We start from the raw sequence: 18,162 nt of genomic DNA, 5'->3' as shown, positions 1-18,162 counted from the left end.
CAATGGTTTCCTCCCTTGGGTGAAATAGAAGAGCAAGGATACAATGCTAGAATTTTGTAAGACACATGGTAAGGACACAGCTGGAGTTTTGTGAATAGTTCTGGTCACTCCAGTATAGGAAGGACCTTATTGCTGCAGTGAGGGGACAAAGGAGCTTTACAAGAATGGCATCAGAGATAATGGGAACTGCAGATGCTGGAGAATTCAAGATAACAAAGTGTGGAGCTGGATGAACACAGCAGGCCAAGCAGCATCTCAGGAGCACAAAAGCTGACGTCTCAGGCCTAGACCCTTCATCAGAGAGCTCGGATGAAGGAGCCTAGGCCCGAAACGTCAGCTTTTGTGCTCCTGAGATGCTGTTTGGCCTGCTGTGTTCATCCAGCTCCACACTTTGTTATCTTTACAAGAATGGTGCCAAGGTTTGAAAAGTATATCTGTGAGGAAAGAGGCCAATGGTTGTTTTCCTTTCAACAGAGGAGGTTGAGGGGTGACTTACTCAAGGTTTACAAAATAATGAGGGACTTGGATAGAGTAGACAGGGAAGATCTTTTTCCCTTGGCACAGAGATAAATTTTTAGCGCCCCAGATTTAAAGCGATTGACAGCAGGATTAGTGGAGATATGAGAGGAAGATTTTCCTCCCAGAGGGTGGTGGATAGCTGGAATTTGCTGCCCAGTTTGGTGGTTCTATTGAAAACCTTCAACCTACTGAAAAGGAACCTGGATCTTCCCCTGAAGCAATGTAAACTTGAAGGCTATGGATCAGATGTGATTACAGTAAGCGATTAGTTTATTCAGCTGGTACGACATGATAGGCTGAATGGCCCATAATGTTACTGCGGCTCTATTGTTTGGCAAGCTGGATGCAGCAAATCTCTGCATTTTTCAAGTGTTAATTTAAACATCTTTCTCTCTTGTAACTTTGTCATAACTCACACTTGGATTAAAACAAGCAAATGTGACATTTTTAAGGGATTGCAGTTTTGATTTTCCATGAGACTGAGTTCCCATTTTCCAAGAAACAACTAAATTTGGTGGAAATTCATTCAATAAAACAACATTGCATGTGTGCAGTTTTGAAATGGAAATAATTTTGATATATGAGCTGGAAGGGACTTAATTTGTGCTCTGTTGTTTATGTATTGGTTAGACTCCTATTAAGAAACGATTAGTTCCCAGCAAGAGGCAGCCACTCAAAATTTTGATTGGATTATTGCTGGGTTGGGAACAACAGGGAGATCATCATATCAGCTTATTTGTTTACATTTGGTGATTACAGTAGCTGTGGGGAAATGCAATTCATCCATGTGTGACCCCAAATCTGATATAATGGGAATTTGGCTATTTTGTCCAACAGAAGATGGATCATCTGTACAGATCCTATCAATGCAGCAAACTCAAATCAGGGAAATGTCATTTCTTTGAAGATATGCCTTTGAACTGTTTTGGAGACCACAGAGTTGGGGAGGGGTGTGCGATCATATTTTTAGAATGGAGTCTCCTCTTAGAAAAATGCTTTTCCATCTGCCTTCCATAAAAGAGTGAGAATACAAAATTGGTGGGGTTGGTAATTCATGGCGAATTACGCTTGTTTGGGATTTTAATAGATCCCAAACTCTTCTAGCTTATTTCTGAGAAGTTTGTGAAGCCAGCAAGGGACTCCTGTATTAGGCTTTGATGGAAAGCAATTAATATCATTCAAAGGGCAGTGAATGGCTTCTTAAATCAATCATTCTTGCTTACCCAACAGTGCAAGGATTGCACACTATGTCCACTCCGCAGTTGGGTCACTGTGATGAGTGCTCAGCTGGAAGAGATTCTTCAATGAAACTGACTATAGCTCCTCCCACCTTTTCAGTTTCACTGAAGAGCTCCAGCCATGACCGTTGTGACACTTCTGTTCAGAACACTTCACTCAGAGTGCTATCGCAGCTTGACATGTGAGTGCCAATCTCTTGGACCGACCTTTACATGGCTAACACTTCAATAGCCCTGAGCAGCACTCAGTCTTTGCCACTGCATGAGAGCAATTTATGGAGCTCATCGTCTATCTCTGAAGAGGAGCAAGAGCAGAAGCCACAACACTGCCTCCTGTATTGACAGCAGCAGCTTCTCCTCAGCTGCCGTCCCACTACAGCACCGATGGGATGGATGGGCCCCACAGATTCATCTATGAGGAGTCAAGACTCTCAAAACTTCTCTTCAAGCTGAGGATCAGCTCTCACGACACGTGTCCCCACCAGTGCGTCGGGGCTCAGGCTTTCACAGCAGATACCGATCGAATTTCAAGCCTCCTTCAACAAGACGCCTTTCCCTGTGGAATACCCATTGCCCCTGGAGGGACACGCCGACTCGGGCTTGCCCCGTGCTGGTCACATGCTCCCTTCTACAAGCAGAGAAAACTGAGGTTGTAAGCGTTTGCAATAGTTTGTGGGAACAGGCGGGAAGAGCAGAATGGCTGAGAGGCCTGGGTACCAGAGGGCAGTCTGCTGAGATTGAATGAGAGTAGGGATGTTAGGTGCCAGAGAAAGAGAGGGAAAAAAATGAATGGTGTAGTCAGAACAAGGTTGGTTTGAGGAATGAAGGAGAATGCTGGTAAAGTCAGAGTGTGCGGCTTAGCGCTTGAATGTGTTGCAGCATGCAGCTGTCTTGCCCTCCTGAGATTCTGTATCTTCTTGGCATTCTGTCTCCAGGTTGGAGGACCCATATTTCTGCTGATTCCTTGCTGACTTCCATTTATTCCTGCTTGGTTGGGGAAGTTGTTTCAGAGATAGCAGGAACTGCAGATGCTGGAGAATCGGAGATAACAAGGTGTAGAGCTGGATGAACACAGTAGGCCAATCAGCATCAGGGGAGCAGGAAGGCTGACGTTTCGGGCCTAGACTCTCCACCTTCATTTTCTGAAGAAGGGTCTAGGCCCGAAAGGTCCACCTTGCCACGTCTCATCTCCATTCCTGTAGTTGCTGCAACCTTAGAAATCCAAGCGTTGGTGAGTTTTTTTAAAATGAAATAGGCTGTGATTAAGTAGAAATTCTTCCTTTGAAAGAATGGATGTATCATCCCATACATCCTCCCTAACTGAGGAGGGCAGGGACATGATTGTGCACACAAATCAATGTCAGTTTCCCAAATGAACATGGTTCCATTGTTCCATAGGGGACTACAGTGAGATGTATCTTCCCATTGTAACTAACAAACTCAAAGGGCATCTATGCTAAGGCCCGTGGATCACACTGTGTTTAACCATTTAGTGGGCAGCACAAATGGACTCCTCATTGGTAGAATATGAACTGTTTGTAGAAATAATCACTGATGGTGAACCATGGAATATCTGAGGCAATTTGTGATATTTGTAATATTACAGTTGCTAAGATGATTCTATTAGTGGTAATGGGGGGGGGGGGGCGGAAATCAGGAAATTGCAATGTCCCACCGTAATAACCCTATAATGTTTCTCAAGAGTTCCAAAACAATTTAAGAGACAAACTTCCTACATTTGGCTAATACAGATGTGGAGTGCTCCATTTCAACAGAAACGTGTAACTGCCAGGAAAGAACATTCAGATGAACTGATTGCGCACAAATTCAGGCCCTTAGTGGTAGTCCTGATTTTTCCACTCAATATTATATTGATGTACAGCACAGAAAAAGACAGTAATTTTTGACACTGATAGTTAATGATGATGTACTATGTTATTTTTTATGAATTTTAATATTTGAAGCTTGAATAATTAATTTTTAAAACAAAATATCTTCGGGATATCCTGTCATAGTTATGAATTGAAAAACAAATCAAAACTTCTAAAGCTTGATCCATCACGCCGAGAAAAATTCTGATTTATTATTCAAGATTTATGTTACAAGAATGCTGCATGCAGTTCTCTTAACCTTAACTGCAGCACAATGTAAATTGTCCATTAAATTCTTCAGTCCTGTTCCACCATTTATTTATATGTCTGATCTGTACCTTACCTCCATTTATCTGCCTTCGATTCATGTCTGTGATGCATTTGTCTAACAAAATCTGTCAATGTCTTGAAATTTTCAAATGCTGCAGCCTTTTGCAGACTATTCCAGATCTCCCTTACCCTTTGTGTGCAAAAATACGTCCTGATTTCACTCTGAACTAACTCAGCTGTGCTTTTTACATTGTGCCTCCATTTTGAATTTCTCTGCAGAAGAAATATTTCCTCCTATCTACCTTTTCAAATCCCACCGCCATGTAAAATGCCTCAATTGGATCTCCCCGCAACATCCTAACTCAAAGGAAATAAAAATAAAGCTTACTCAAGCTGAGCAAAGAATTTGTCCTACTAAGTCCAATATTATTTCTGTAAAGCCTACCAAGGCTGATGTAACCTTTTTGAAGTCTCTAAAACAGAGTGCAACATTTCAGACAGCTGTCAAGTACAGCCCTGGGCAACTGAAGCAAAACGTCCTCCTCTGTAAAACTCCTTTCAGATAAAGGACAATATCCTGATAGTCTTCCTGATTACTTTTTGTGCTATCTTTTGTGAATTTGCACACAGTCGTCCAAATTCCTTTCCTCCTCTACTGTTCTTAATTTCTCACTGGAAAGAAAATGTTCTACTTTGCTGCACCTGGATGCAAAATTGATAACTTGCATTTTGCCGTGTTGAACACCATCTGCTACAGTTTTGCAAACTCCACTTAATCTTTCCTGTTTCTGTCATAAAACTTGTACCTCCTAATTTAGTGGGATCTGTAAATTTGGATATCTAACTGTTTCTTCTTCCAAGTTATTGATTCATGGTGAGGAGATGAAGCAATAATACAGCTCCTTTGGAACATTGCTAAGTCACATAACACCAGTCAGTGATTTGCTTTATTCATTTTTTTCCCTAATGCCCTGCTTCCCAATATATTACCAACTCATGCTGTAAATAACTTCCCATTCCATGAGCCTTTATTATTTCAAGTAATCTCTGCTTCATCACTACCTTCTGGCCCAATTTGAAAACATCCACAGATGCTTACTTGCCCTTTATATAAGTGGCCTCCTCAAAAGGTTTAAGTAGAATTAGTCAGGCATCAACCATCTTTCACAATACTATGCTGACTCTTTTATTCAGTCAATACTTATCTAAGTGCTCAGCTGTTTCACCTCTCAAGACTGGGGCACATACTATGCACACCCTACCACTGTAAAAATGACTGATGATTGTGTAGATGGGCTGTGGGGAAATTGGCCTGTCTCCCTGAATTTCAGCCTCTGACAGTCATGCCCTGTGGGGCATTCTGTGTTCAGCACTAGACACTCATTCCAATGGTGGCTGTCAACAACAGTGCAGTGTGAAATGTAAGTGAATTTTTTCTGTGCCCAAGATTTCCTCAGATTTGCATGAGTGTACATATGCATGGGGTGGGTCTATTAAGTAGAGACAATGGAGGCAGGGAGAGCCCTTCCAAAAAGCAGTAAGTTGGGTGAACTGTTCAGAGCAAGGGATTGAGCTCTCAACGTGTTAAATTATTTTGCAACATTAAAGTAATACTTTTAGCTAGAATGTTGAGAGTTCGTAGAATGGAAACATTGAATTGAAGTGCTCATGTGCTTTTTCTTGTATTACTCAAAACTGACGTTCAACTAACACATCTGTAGTTTTTTAGGTTTGCTCCTGCCTTATTTTTTAAAAGCATTGCTCTTTTTAAATGTTCTTATAGGAAATTGTAACCAACAGATCTGCTATTTCCTTGTCTATTTCTTTTCAGACCTGGAATGGAAACCATCAGATTTTGATTAAGATCCATGGATTTCTCCATTACCTTCTTTTAAAGCCCATTATATTTTTTCATTGACTAATTTTTAGGTCCATGTGTATTGTTTTATTTTTCCCTCTTTCCCACTGTAAAATGATAGACAATATTAAATTAACAAGTCTTCCATTTCCTTACAGCATCTCATTTGTAACTCTTAATAACCTTTTACCAGGAGTGGTAAATTTGTATAATGTTATTCCGTGGGGATCAATGTCCTTAAAAGGGCCGCTAACATTTTCTCACAATAAATACGGGCAATTTTAACTTTTATTGCCACATGAGAAAAACCCTGGCAATGAAAGAAAGAGATAGAGAATAAAAGAGGTGAGGGAGAAATATAGTCACGAGTTAACTATAGCCCAGCAGAAATGCATGGTCTGAGTACAGCAACTACTCTTCCAGAATTTTTTTAAAAAGTTGGTTGCAGAATCATGATCTGGAATCAAGTGTAGACATTTTTTAGGGATGGAAACAAAATGTCAAAAAAAGGCATTCTGAGCAATGACTCATGGTGAGACTGTAAGTCCATCAAAGGCCCTGAAAACCTAAAAAAGGTTTTTTTCATCTCAATGCTGCATGGTAAGACATTTTTTTGTAAAACTGCTGAGGAAAGATCTCCCTTATCTGCTTATTCCCTAAAATAATAGCAGATGTCCCTCCAACCCTTATCCTATTCCAGGCTCCCTGCCAGAAGATCTTTTGCTTTCCACTTCCCTTGAGTCTGTCTGGACACTTCTTTTCTTACTTCGTACTTGTTCCACCATCCCTCCTTTAACAGTAATTCTATATAGTACAACTAATCCTGCTTTCTCATCGCACTACTCTGGTATTCCCAGGGTCTGGCATATCATTCCCATTCGTGAGACCTCCACTGTTCCAGTCTCAAAGGATTTCGGTCAAGAAATCTACTTCCCAAATATTCCCACATCTCAAGATTACTCCTGCATCATTAAATCAATACAGAGCTCCCTCCCACTGATTTTTTTATTCATCTCTGCACCATAACAAATACATCCAAATATAATTCCTCCTTCTTAAAGATCTCAGAAGCCCAAACCTCAAAATTTTGCCCACCTTACAGCATCCTCCAAACATTAGCTCCAGTGTCCTCAATATCTCTAGATGTCTGATAGCAATTTTTTGTCACCAGTTTTTAAAAAGGTGACACAAAATTAATGCATTGCCAGAAACACACTGCAATCATGGCCACAGGTAAAACAGTTTTCTTGAAAATGTGAACACCTGTCATGTCTTTTTCTCCTGAATACTCAATGAACAGTTTGAAGATTTTTTTTAAGTAAAAGCATAGTTTCACAAATTCTGTTACAATATGTTAATATGTTTGTCTTAAAGTTCATCAAAATTAATCAAGACAAAATGCCATCCTATATTGACTTACAGCATGTAATGTTAAAACATCATCGTTGTATCTTCAGAGTGTTCCATACTTTACACCATGTGCCCTTATTTCACTGTGTTGCACTGTGATGTTAATATTGAACAGAGATGATTAATCTATCAGGACAAACATTTCAATGGATGAAGGTTCGGGGATTATTTAACCTGATTTTTATGGAAGTAGTGGCTTGAATTCACTGGAAATCATTTCTGTTACACAATGTACAGCTAACAAATGATAGGCATGAATTCAGATTCAGTCAAGTTGCGCTGTATGGCATTTTGCATGTGTTTGAATGGTTTAATATTGCAATAAATTGGTCACTATTTGGAGAGGGTGGCGGGAAGAGATACACAATAATCTCATCAGAAATACTTTAACCTGTCAAGAAGTAGAAAAAGAAAAGTTTGAATGCCTTGTGTCCAAAGCTATTTTTTATCTGCATTGATGGGAAGGAAAATCCCAGTAAGTAATACAGCTTCTTCAAAGTACTCACAATTTAACAGAATAAAATAAGTTTTTTTTGTCTGAATGTTTCTTTCTTACTTGTGGAGAAGCCCATGAGTCAGACGTCCATCTCTTACGGATCGTTCTGATGGTCGCTGACCCTGTAGAAGCTCTCTATCAGTTGGGAAATCGGTACCCCAGCAGCATGGATCATTGTCATCACATGGCACTCTGCTTATTAACTGAGGCAAGAAGCGATACTGCAATGTTCTTTACTGCAGTGTTATTTTAGAGAAAAATAGCTGAGTGAATAGAGTATGACAGCACAGTGACAGATAAGAGATAATGAAAAAGTGCGGAATATCTAGCCTATTTCTCTGCTGAGAAAGACTTCAAACTTTTCTACTGTTTCCATCCTCTATTTTTGTTATTGCTACAAATAAGTTAGATTCATGAATTGGTGCATTGCCCTTTCTGAGTTCATTTGTCTTTTAAAACACAGGCAGCGAACTGAGCAAAATGTACTGTCCCTTTAGCTCACTATTTCATTTTCAGAACTTGAACAGATCGCTTTCATCTGGCTTTTACCTTCCACCCTAAACATGTAGTCTTCCTATATGCTGCACAAATTGGGAAATTGTGAATGAGATTTGAGGAATGTGCTGCTTTACCACAGCAATTCTTATGACCACATTCATCATGAAATGTACAGTGCATCTGTCTTAATAAAGGAGATTCCCCTTGGAGGATTGTAGAAGTTAGTGGATAATTAAACATCCTCACATTAATATGCATTGTGGATTTGTTATGCCATTTACTCTCGATTATTCTCCCAGGAAGAATGCACTATCTGGATCACTATCTTTTGATCTATCGGTTTTCCAGTTCCCATTGCACCACCTAGGGCCTCACAGAGCTAATTTGGAATGGTTTCCCATAACCAACCAGGGATTTTAAAATAGATAGTTGAGCGTCAAAGGCAATGCATTAAGGCACTTAATTCTTATGAACCCTTTCCTTGTCATGATCATGAAATGCTCAGAGATGGAGCCCTTCATAGTTCAGGCTACCTGTATCAGTGTTAAACGCTTCTAGAGTGGCATAAGCACAGATATAGAATAAGGATCATGCAACATTGACTCACCAAGTTGCCTCAGCCCCCAAATTAGCAGAGTACCTCCTGTAACCTGCCCAAGTAAGATTAGCATTTGGAACCAAACAGAAAATAGTATTACAATGCATGTACATGCAAATCTGGTGCTGATTTGGGATTTCTCAGTGATTACAACCAGTTGACAGAATGAACTTTCATTCAATTGAAATGACTTTTATTTGAACCCGAGTTATGATACCTAACCCACCTCATTAAAATACAGCAGTGGGAACATGGCAAAGAGATATGTGTGACACTTTAACTGTATCTAGCTGAGAAAATGACTTGAGAAAATAGAGAATTTGGTCTGTTTTGGTTTAATGTCCCTATATTCTATAGATTTATTTATACGCCTCCAGTTTTTATTGCCCTTTACAGCTGCTGCCACTTGTTGTAATAGCGTTTTTTTTATATTTGGTCAATTAGTCAGATCATTTGCTTGATTAACTCGTTGTGTTACACTCGTTGTGTTACACTCGTGGTGTTGCACTCGTGTTACACTCGTTGTGTTACACTCTGGGTTCATTGTCAACCCCAGCCTCTGGGGGTAAATTCCATGCCCTACGTTGCACTTGTAACGCCAGAAGTGACTGGTTCTTATGAAATGTATTACCAGTATCACCAATCTAGCAGATTAGAAAGATGATGTGTGAGTGCCTTATGTTTGTTCAATAATATAAGCATCCACATGGTACAAGTCCAGAGATGACAACCTGAACGACCTATCAGTGAAACTTATTTTTCAGAAAGCTAAGTGTTGTCAAAATTGAGTTCATCCATAGGTACAAAAATGAAAAGGTATAAATAAAAAATGAAGAGAATGTGTTTTAATAATTTATAAAAACTGAAAAAGCTACAGATGCTGTAAATCGGAAAGAAAAACTGAATTTGCTGGGAAAGCTTGGCAGGTCTGGCAGCATTTGTGAAGGGAAATTAGAGTTAACGTTTTAGGTCTAGTGACCCTTCATTGGAACTGTTCTGGTCACCAGATCTGCTCTACTATTCCGGAAATTTCTGTTTTGGTTTTAATGATTTATGTTGCTTTATGAAGTGAGGGCCATGTTCACCACTTCAAGGAGAAACCGGGACCTCAAAGTCAGCTGCAAATTTGACCACTAGATCTTTGTTGACATTATGAAGGCAGAGAAAAATAATATTCATTCTCATTCACATGTGTCCAGATCTCTGTGTGAACTAGTCTCCTCCTTCTGAGAATGAAGGTAAAGAAGGAAGTATCACTGTCCTGTATTTAAACTTAAAATGCGCCACAATAGCCCATTTCTTGTACACTGCATAGCATTCCCCATACTCCATCCATCCCATGAAAACACTCAACCCTGGCAATTTCGTCGTGTTCTCTCATCAGACTCTGCAACTTCATCTTCTGTCGGCATTGTTTAGGGTGCTCTATGAATGCATTCTAGTGGAGGTCATCAATATGAAACACCTACTCTCCAGATGATAAAGAAATCTTCCCTTCGCCCCTAAGCAAACTTCGCTCTTTGTTTCTCTCTCTCCCCCTGCTGCTGCTGCTTTCTCGTGCAATTCCTAGCCCTTCTGTCCATCCTTTATACAAGCAGAGTCTTTTTGAGACAAGTGAACTGTCCGGTTTACTGTACTGCAGTCAAGGGGCTATGGCAACGTGGCTGCTCTTTCTGGTGCTAACCCAAGTGACCTTTCGATATTTTTCACTCCTTATCTTCCAACCTGAACGTTCCCCAGACCTCTTCACATAAACAGCCCACACCCCTCCATATCCTCAACACATACAGGGACTTCAAATCTTGCTTGATTTGAGAATTGCATTTAATATTTTCTCTCTATTCAAAACAACACTGGACTTTTAATAGCATTTTTAAATGAAAATGTCTACGCAGTAATTGAGATCTAATGCACCAAAAGTACGAAAATACTTGTTGAATACAATTTCTGCATTATGCAGTTTTCTTTTTCTTTCTTTCTGTGCCTGGATAACGATCACACTCGATTTGCCAGTATAGGCCTTGCTTTATCAGAAACGCGAACATTAGACTTCAGAGGTTTATTATCCCACAGATTGCTTGCTATTATTTATTGCATTTTTATCCTGTGATCATGCAGCTGGTTCATATCAGAAATGTTTCCGAAGAAGGTAATTGCAGAGGAATAATTTTAGAGGAAATGATACGTGTTGCATTATTTTCTAAACATTGCCAGTGCTTAACAATGTTTTATGGCAATCCTCTGACAGTCTTTGCTGACAGATGTTAAACTGACACCCTTGCAGAGTGCATACACTATCTCAAATTTGATTGCCACATCACTGTGGTTTTTAGTGCCCATGAGATGCCTTGGTTGCAATTACTTGAAAAAGAAAGACACTGCTCTCTGCTGACACATCAGTGGTACTACAGTGCCTGTTGGTAAATGGCCAGTGAGAATTTGTCATAACTGTTGTTAGGAGCATATTTGAATAAGAATGGCAGTCATCAGGGTTGAACCAGTCCTTCACCTCATATTATACTATTTTCATATAAAATAATGTTGGCGTGTGTTTAAGTGGAATGAGTTGTTTATGTTTGAAGAGGTCCTGTTTTCAGTGCAAGTTAATTCTCTCGTGCACTGTATCAAACTTTGTAGCGGCCCTGCCTGCTTCTGAATTTTCTATCCCTTACAAATATGGAACTCTTGCTTTAAGTTAAGACACTAAATGGAGGATGCACAGTAAAAGTCGGTAGGAAAACTAAAGGAGCAAAATGCCGCACAGTGGTTTCACGTATAAATGAGAAAGGCTGGTGGAATAAAAAGTCTTTTTAAAAAGTAGCAAAAAGCAAATAGCAGGAAAAAGCAACAATAATGAATGGAGAGAAGACACAGAATTCAGTGGTGTCACATTTATTCAAGAGTTGTAAAATTTGCATTGCGCATGAATATAACTCAAAAGAGCAAGAACCCCCCTCTCCTCCATCAGTTGCTTAAATTCTACAGAAGATGAAGGTTTCCCACAGGGGTATGAAATGACCAGGTAGGAGGCGGCCCATGGCCATACGTGAGAGATCCCTGTTGCTATATATGATCATGCAGATCACAGTTGCCTTAAAGCATAGTACATGAATAATAAATCTCAGGTTCCAAAAAAGTAAAATCAGTTATTCAGGAGTTCTTTAATTGACGTGTATTTTTAGTTGAGCATTTATTGTCTGTCCCAATCATTGCTGCTGTCATTATGACTCTTTAAATAAATGTAATACTAACAATGATGGAAGTAACTTTGCAGAAGATCCCAGTTTGAGCAATTAAAATTAAAACACTTTAAGCTCCCATCACTTTTATTGACTAAACAAAGCCACCTCTGCTTTTATCCACGATCAGTCTACTTGAAGCTGTTACTTGTTACAACTGAGATTCGTTACTTTTAAAATTCAGGCCCACTCCATTCCATTGTGGCTTGTATTCTTTTGTTTCTTTCCTAATTATAGCTCCTCTGTTTGATTCTAACCCTCTAGTTAGTAACTTCACTTTATAATTCAAACTCATTCCAGTTCTTGGGATCAGGTGAATTAAGTGTGTACAAATACTGTACAATGATCACTTTACAGCAGACAGGACTTTTTTACATTCTTTCTGGCTGCAAGTCAACTGTTCTGGAAACTCTCAAAATGTTGAGATAAACTCTGTTTAGATTCTAGGGTGATCAGTTGATTCAATAAATGCTCAGCACTCTGGAAGAAGTGTGCTACATTTATTAAAAGCTTCATGATGTAGACTCTAAATCTAGCCTATTTATACTTTGCACTTCAGATCTAAAACTGGCCTTGAATCCAAAGTTGTCTGATCATATTTCCAGGAACAACTGTTCCACAGACCTGAAAATTAACAATATAGTGCAGCCCTCAAGACTTGCTTTGCATATTTAATCCAGGTTCACTAGGTTTAGACTCAACCTTAATTTTTCTTCTTTAATCAAGAACCATTTTTCTCCTACAATATTAACAGGCTTTTCTATTCTCGACTTATTCTGCCACTCCTTTTGAAACACATTCCAGATCATGCTACACTTCAATATGTTTAGATTAATTGAGTATTGCAACAAGAAATTATTTGAATACCTCATTTGAGGAGACAGATTAATCAAAGATATTTTCAATACAAAGAAGTTGTTTTGGTTTCACATGCTCCTTTCGGATAGTTTTTAATAAAATGGAAATTGCTTCAAAATTTGCTGAAATTCAAAGAAAATCCACAGCTCAAAGATTTCAGCATTTACCTAAAAATCATTGCAAAAGTGAATTTGTATGACAGTGGTGTTCAGCACAGATGAACTGACAGCAACACATTAATGACAACATATGCCTGGAATAGACACAAAACACTGGGAAGAAAATGAAAATGTCGCCAATCATTTTAGTACTGCTGGGACGTTACCTTTTAATTTAGTGATTGTGAAATTTGGGGGGTATGTTTTCATTGGGAAGAAGGTCTGGGATTCAGTCTCTTGACACATCACACGCTAATCATTATTATCATTTAACTGAGGTTGGAAAATGTATTTGTCATGCAAACGTTATTATAATTGTAGTAAATTAGATACATGTGTAATTGTACCCTCTGTAATGGACTGTAATTACATTTTAGCATACAGAAGTGTTCTTTTTCACACTGCTATAAGCAAAGGTTTTTTTTCTTAGGAGGATGTTTATGCGTAGGCAGCCTTCTCACTGATGTGCTTCTGATTTGTAGGACTGTAAGACAGAGTGGAACTAGAGTGTGGACAAAGACAATCCTGCTGTGAGTATGCTAATACTAAATATTTACATGGGAAATCTGTCTCTCTCAGTGTGAATGTGGAGTTTTCTGGGCAGTGTGTTGGAATGTTATTGGGAACTTGCCAGTGATGGTTAACAACATGGCTATTAAGCAGTATAGTTCTTTTTTAAAAGAAAATCTATGTCCTATCCTGAGGCACAAATAATGTTGTTGTGTTTGAAACAGCATGTTCTGGTTAATTAGTATCCGGGAAATCACTGACAGCCTTTATTGCAAAAGACCAGCATTTTGATTTATTATTTTGTTGAAAAGCAAATCTTATTCATGACTTGTGGTTATAAAAGAATAATGGAGTAAATGTTTTGGAGAGGAATTGTGTTAATTCGCTAATATACATCTTTGTCAGTGATGAGCTACTTAATCTATTTTTACCCGTTTCTATGGAAACGAGATTTTATTTACAGTATTTGCTGCTGCTGTTTGACATTGTCATTCTGTCTGAGAATAATGTAGATTGTCCTTATAGGGAGTTGACTGATAATGGAATGATCATCAAAGACAATACTTGACCAAGTTCGTAAGGTTAACCTCTGCCATACCTCAGATTTTCATTTACTCTGCATGAATCTCCTTTCCACTTACAGAAATTCTGTTCATATCTGTTGCACCATGGGCTAGACCCTTTCTCTTTGAATCCAAATGAATTTATTTCCCCTGTATTATTTTTCATCCAATGGATTTCATATTGGCTAGGTACAAATGGAGACGGCTTAAGCCAGAAGTAGAGGCAGCGATAAATTCACATCGATTACAGATAAGAATGTAGATGGAATAGGATTGGAATAAAAGAATTTCCGAGTTAAAACGAGGTGGGTTGGGGAGTGCTGGGTGTAATAGATGATAGTAAATTTATGTGTGCAATGAAAGCAATCACTGGGTTTCATAGCTCACTGAATCAGAACTAAGAAACAAGTTATTGGAAGGGAAATGCTTAAAGAGAGAATGCCCCTCTTTTGTATGTTGGTTCTTAAAATATATAATTTTGATCAGATTTGATAAAGAATTCAATCATTTTGATTTTTCATAAATTGCTCAAGATTTGATTGCCAAATTTGAGTCACATTTAGCTCATGCATACAGATTGATATACTTGCATGCTGTGCTTAACTCTTCAGCATTGCTGGTATATTAACAAAAATAAAACTATTTAACGGAGCTGAAGCTTTGGGTAAAATTGAAAACTAGGCATGTCTGATATTTTCATATGATTCTTTGGGTAACAAGATAGTTAGAACCCGAAAATATTGATGAGATCCTGACACATTCACAATATTATGCTGATGTTATGTCCAGTTCTTTTTCCCATTTCTTCTTCCTGTTATTATATGTATCTTTTCATCTAAATTTGTCACCATTTTAGTTCCAACAAAAAAAAAGAGTAATAAGATGGATCACATTGACTAAAATATTTGAAGGGGTCTGGGTCGAGGCTATAATATGTTGCTAGGTTTAGGTGATATTTATAAACCACTTAGCCTTTACTCTTGAGATTTCTACTGTAACTTAAACCCTTCGATGTGTTACAGTCATGTAATAGTCTGAAGAGCTTAAGGAGATCAAGATTTAATAAAAACCATTCAACCATGTACATCTTGAGACTGCTTTTTCTCAACATATGTTCTGTGTGAAAAGTATTTCTTCCATTTTGTGATAAAGCAAACAGTACTTATCGTTTCTTTCCCCATTTGAGAATGCATCCATTCATTATGGTTTCATTCAATATGCATCTGGTAAGTTCTGAAGTATGAATTAGAAAGGACTAGACTGAGCAAAGTGGGGGTTCGACCTGTTTTACCTCTGTGTTCTTCATGGAGGCTCATTTGAAACAAAAATAAAAGCTATACAAGTATTCTGTTCAATGGATTTTCATTTTAAATGTGTGTTATTTAGTGCTAATTTTAGTTTTGAAAATAATTATTTCACTGGAAGAAATTATTGTTTCCCTTTTGGACATTTCAGTGCCTGATTGTACAAAGCTGTAACATTCATAAAACGAATAGATTTAATTATTGGCATTATTGCAGTATTGCTAGAGAGAATGCTGAAGATTTATTGAAATTTGTATACAGCTATTCAGTTTGGCCCATGGTCCAAATGCAACCGTCAAATGTTTACACTCAAAGTCTTATCATTTGCAAAAACTTGACACTTAATCAGATTGACCATTTTGTTGAAAGACAGTCTGAAACAAGTGTAATAGAATCAGAATTTTTTTTCACATTCAGGAGACAGTTTGGGAATAGGATCTTCTCAGTAAATGTAATACTTTATTTCACAGACTAACATATTAACCAGATAATCATTCTTAAAACACGATGGACTGTGATAAACAGCAATACAATACGATCATGTATTGGTAGGTTTAACTTCCAATTTAGGCCTCTGTTTGAGAAGTCATTTTGGTTTTAATCTTTCATTGTAAAATCTCCTGATGTCATGATCTACATGTGAAATACTCACAACTTAGGAAACATTTCTGATAAAATGGTGAATTATTACCAAATTACTGTTAATTTGCTGCCAAATTAATTGGATTTTGTATGGGGAAGGGCATTTATTCCAACTTACTTTTATTCATCCAGAAATATTGTCAAGTATCATTCCCACCCGCTTTCAACTCTCATCCCAGGCCATTTCCTTTTTAAAGTTCTGAGGTTTTCATTCTTTGGTTCAGTACTCAAAATTTGATTGAAAACAATATGCCTGATTAACATTTTCTACGCATTGGTTTATCTTATTTTGCTCTCAAAGATCATATCCCAGGCTGATTCAGTCAGGCTAAAGCATGCATGATATATTACTCAAAGCATTAACACCATGCAACACCTAGTCTTGTGTTTTTCTCTGTATGATAATGAAAATTTAAAAGTTACTCTTGTTCTTAAATGAGTGGAACCATACACTATATTTAAAAGGTGTTGTCTGATCATTGCACAATTTGATCCCAGTGTCCTCTGACACACGTTCTGCTAATACGGTTGCATTTGTTCAAAAATGTATTGGTTTTCTTGATTGCTGTCTGCATTGGTTAGACATGCCTGCTGGGACTCGTCAGTCTCTTTAGGCCCTATCCTTGGCTGTTTCAACTTCAATCATGGAATATATTTACTGCTTACTTTTCTACATTAAGGAGACCCCTTTATTCTTTTTCCTCCAGTTTTAGGTTTAAATCTACTTCTATATTTTGGAAAAAAGGGAATGAAGAAAAGGTGTTATGCTTGCATAGAATAGGCATTTGGTCTGCATTGAATATGACTGGCCATTCTGTCTGTCCACATGATGGTCTTGTTTTTATTCTCACTAATTTAGGAATCAATTGATCCTTGCTCATCCAATGCCCTGTATAAGTTCTGTGATATTTGAGCAGGAGCAATAGGGTGTATTTCAGTAGTTTTGGGAGGAGATAAATCCGAATCACTTGGTCGTCTTCAACCTGAGTTTCTCTTTAAGCTGTTTAGATTTGTGTGCTAATGGAATACTTTGAAACTTAGCAGCTTTCAAGAACAAAGTTGAATAATCGAGAAAACTGCAATAGATCGGTTTTTGAATGTGATGATTGGATTTACAAAATATAATGTACTGTTTGGAAGAACAGAAATGAATAGTTTGTGCAATTTGAGCAGTGAATTTATATACATATCTGTCTTTTATATGTCTTTCCATTCTTTCAGTCATTTAAAATACTGGCCCTTGCAATTGTGTATTCATTGAGAAGGCATCATTTGTATTGCCTCCATTTAACTGCAGTTTAACGACATCATTATTGAAAAGAGTATATGGAAACTAACTATGTAAGAAAATCAACTCAAACTTTGCAAGTATAAAGGGAATCATTAGATTTTCTCAAATGGGTGTTAGTCAGGAAAGGTTAGAAATAAGTGAAAATATTACGCCAAAAGTTTTGTTCATAGAATGCAATTTTTTGTGGCTAGCTCCACCAGCAGCTTTGGACATGTACATGGAGATGTTTAAATCAGATCAAAGTATTGGAAATTATAGTCTTGGTAGAATTGACACTGCTGCAAATGGTCAGAAGATGATGGTAGGAAGGGAAGTCTTTGGCCTAGATATTTATGTGAAGTTGGCTTTTGGGCAGGAGATTGAATTGCTTGGACAAAACCAGCAAGTCAAGCAAATGCACCCAATTGTCCATCCTCAGCTTGACTGAAGCTACATATTTTGAATCCAAGAAGTGGCATTCTAAACTTTTAAGGTGATCCGATTCTATGTAAAGGGACCATGCAGAAATAAAATGTTAAGGGGCTGGGAGGGTGTTTAAGATGGATTCATACAGAGCATTCACAGCTGAAATAAGGCATACCTGCAATTGCAAGGAAAACACATATTTCCCCAGCAATGAGATTGGTGGAGTTGGCTGAGAAGGTGAACAGCAGGTGCAAGGTATTCCAGTCTGGGATGCAGTGCAGGAGCAACTTACTGATCGAACAAGGTTAGGAATGATAAAAACATTCGCTGATTCATCTCCATCTGTGGTTTAAGCTTTCAAACATCCATCCAGCACTCTCTCCTATTTATCCATCCACTGCCACAACTCACTCAGGGTGCAATTTGATGTATCT

General features: G+C 38.1%; 1 long non-coding RNA gene across 1 annotated transcript in view; it reads left to right on the top strand.

Annotated features, from left to right (window-relative positions):
• LOC125463629 (uncharacterized) overlaps positions 1–18,162 on the top strand; it is an 857,594-nt gene that overhangs the window by 390,983 nt on the left and 448,449 nt on the right. Inside the window, exon 2 of the long non-coding RNA XR_007249877.2 lies at positions 13,496–13,543. This is a non-coding gene — a long non-coding RNA (uncharacterized LOC125463629). The remainder of the gene's footprint in view (positions 1–13,495; positions 13,544–18,162) is intronic.

The sequence above is a fragment of the Stegostoma tigrinum genome, chromosome 22 (genome assembly GCF_030684315.1).
Source record: "Stegostoma tigrinum isolate sSteTig4 chromosome 22, sSteTig4.hap1, whole genome shotgun sequence".
In the NCBI taxonomy this organism is placed as follows: domain Eukaryota; kingdom Metazoa; phylum Chordata; class Chondrichthyes; order Orectolobiformes; family Stegostomatidae; genus Stegostoma; species Stegostoma tigrinum.
Note: the sequence above shows the minus strand (reverse complement) of the source record. Positions and strands in the feature narration are given on the sequence as shown.